Source organism: Pygoscelis adeliae, unplaced genomic scaffold (assembly GCF_000699105.1).
Source record: "Pygoscelis adeliae isolate BGI_AS28 unplaced genomic scaffold, ASM69910v1 Scaffold554, whole genome shotgun sequence".
Lineage (NCBI taxonomy): Eukaryota > Metazoa > Chordata > Aves > Sphenisciformes > Spheniscidae > Pygoscelis > Pygoscelis adeliae.
The window spans coordinates 248,931-252,262 of NW_008824667.1; positions in this window are offsets into that span (position 1 = coordinate 248,931).

The window sequence follows — 3,332 nt, forward strand, 5'->3', positions numbered from 1 at the left end:
GGCTGGGTCCCTTTGACAGAGGGGATGGTGGGTAGGCTGGGGAGGGAGCAAGAAGGTTGTTAAGGGTCTCTCCAGCTGGAGTTGAATAAATAAATGTCTCTGGTCCGTTTTTCCCTTTGTTCCTCACGCTGTCAATGGAAATGGAAGTAGGTGCAAGCTTTCTTTTTATTTTTTTAATTGTCTTCAGATTTTAATGTTGCCTTTTGTGTAATTTAATCCCATTATGTTATTTAATTGTTACTGCAATATTAACTACTGTATTTGTTGACTTTGTTTAATAACTGTTCTTTCAGGGCTAGAAATAAACTTTTAAAAAACATTTGGTTCCCCCCCCCATCATGAGTTTATACCTTCTAAGGCAAGAGTAGCTGAAAAGAGTACATGTTTAGATGTCTTAATGAGATGAACAGAATGTACTTGTTTGTAATTAAGCTTCTTACGAATGCTTTAATTATGATGGATATCATTTTATGCTATACTAGCCTGTCCTATTTCTTTTAAAATTTTATTACTCATTAGTGTCTCTACCAACCTTGTGATAACTGCAAGCTTTCCTTGACACCATGCACTGCTGGTAGATGGTTATGCCTCCTGCAAAATGCTCCAGATCACTGACGGGAGGAGAGCAGCTCTGCAACACCCTTTTCACCCATTGTGGAAGAGAGATCCCTTGCTCTTCCTGCAAAGGGAGCAAAGCAAAGACCAGCCTAGTTCGTCACAGTCACATCTTCCACCATTCATTTGCTGTAAGGTAGCCTTTTGGTAGTGACTGGGATGGGACTGATGGGCCAGTAAACTGTGATCGTGGCAATATGATGATGTTCCAGTAACTATTCCGAACAAGACTGCTTTATTTTGCACCGTGAATATCATCCAGTATCCTGCATATAAACATTATGGCACAGGAGACATGGTGAATGAGCTGTCCTGGTGCCTGCTTGGAAGACACTGCTCCTGGTTCTGCACCGTCCCCGCTGATCAGTGTTTGACTGGCAGAGCTGAACAGGGTGAGGACTCTGGGTGTCAACAGCTTGCCTAGGACTTGGGATGAGATTGATGGTGCCTGTTGGTAGGCTGCGGAGACTCGCTCATGTTTTTCACTGAAACTACAAAAATGCTGTGGCATGTTGGTGTGGCAGTCTAGCTAAAGAAAAGGACATCTAAATGAATTTACTTTGGGGTTGAGACCAGTTCAGTTGAAATCCAGATGAAGTTTCTGTCTTGGTTGTGAACGTCAAGGACTCATTGTGTTGTGTGTTTCCCATGTGTTATTGGGAAATCATCTCTTCCCCTTTCTTGCATGTTGTACAACCTTTGCTCATACCACTGACAAAGGGAAATGAAGAAACCACTCGTCTTCGGAAGCCTTTTCAACCAGACATGAGAATGTTGTTTTGCACAAAGCACTGTCTCTTCAGGTTAATTAATTTGTTGTAGTATCTTTGTCTTTATATATTATTGACCCTTTATGCATTTAAACTGATGTTCTCTAACTCTGCATTTAAGTGATTTTGCATTTAATTTATGGGGGAAAAAGATGACAGGAGGGAGAAAAGAAGGTACTTAGTGGAACTCGCTAATTACCTGGATATTGGTACTTGTGCCGCTTGAAGGAGAGCAGGGTTTTGGCTGAATGTGGTTTGCACAAGTTGAAAGTTGCTAGTCCTTGCTTGATAAATCCTATTAAGTCTTGTGTGAACTTGCTCATCCCTTGCATATACCTGGCCTAGACTAAAACCAAGAGCAGCCCCATCTTTTTGGATCTCTTTATTCAAGATTGGATATTTAAAACACTGTTCTTCAAGATGGTAAACTTGGGGGCAACAATTTCTCCCTTTCAGGGCTGCTGTTTGGTTGCAGTGAGTTTACTGCAAAGCTGAGCACAATTATTCGGACTACGCCAGCAACCAGGATGGCTGGAAACTGAAAAAGGATCTTAATTTCTAACTAGCATTTCTGCAGTGGTGCCTGAAGAAAAGTGTTGGGTTTCAGCACAATTTGTGTAGCTCGTGTGCGAGCACAGCAGTTGTTTGCAAATGCCTGCTCCCAGGGAATTGTACAGCTGCATTTTTTCCTATTTTTATAACTTGCATTTTGCTCTGAAGATTGTTTTTAATAAAAATAGCCATCCGCAGTCATGTGAGAAAGGTACGTGAAACTGTGCTGAGCTCAGCTAAATTCTTGATGTTGCTCTCAAGATGTGTGGAGGAAGCAGGTTTTTCCAAGAGCTTTTCTCCTTACTTTGAACTGCAGCCTAAGGAAGGATTTATTTTTCTTCTTGGGGGGGGAAATACCAACAAGTGAGAACAGTGAATTTCTGACTGCAATTTCTCTATCTGCATTCTGTTACGAGGGAGGAGGGCAGTGCGGATGCAGCTTCTCATGCTGTCGTTCCCTTATCACAATGGTGATACTGCTTTTTCTGGTTCCTGTCCACCAGCCGGTGTCTGCAGGGGGAATGTATTCCAGCGCATCGTAACTTCATTTCAAAACCCATTTACCTATTGACCTGATTATTGAAACAGCCTGTAGGGAGTGATGATTTTTTATTTTTTATTTTTATTTTTAATGGGATTTGCCCACTGGGAAGTTAATGATTGCTCGTTCTCTTTAGGACACTAAAAGGCCATCAGATTTCTGCTTTGGAGAAGATGTATTGCGTCAGAGAGGAGGATGGGATTGGAATAGCAGACAGTATGTCTCAATGCACAGATATGTCTCAATGCACAGACTCAAGTTTCTGGTGTTTTCTGAAGGGCTTGTGAATAATGAATCTGGCTGACTATAACTGCAGATCAATGGAGAAGATGCTGATGTGACTCAGGGCATCTCCACGGGATGTTCTGGAGGGGGAACGGGGTGACCTTCCTAGGGACAGACGTCTCCCTTGAATTCAAGGTTTCTAGAGCCAAGGACAACCCATCTTTGTTATTTTTTCCTCACAGCGAATGTTTGTTCTAAGGATGCGGGTCTTTTCATGAAGCCCAGTTAACCTGTGGCTCTCCTTGAGCCCTTTTCACCTGGCTGCCTGTGGGAGGAAACCTGCTGCAGGGTTTCTGCTGCTGTATCGCAGCAGCTGATAACAGGTGGCTGCTCTTGGAAAGCTCTTATCCACTCCCCTGCCTGGTAAAACTCTCCTTAAATAACCTTACAACTATATTCAGCTGTAGCTATTACCTCTTCATGGGTGAAAATAGCATGGTGGTGGGGAGCCAGCGTGGTTGTGTTCAGCTTTTGTTACCCTTCAGTGTTTTTGGAGAGTGTTTATTTTACTTAACTGTGGCAATGCTGGCTTGTTCCTATCCCATGGCTAAAGCCCCCCCCCCCCCCCC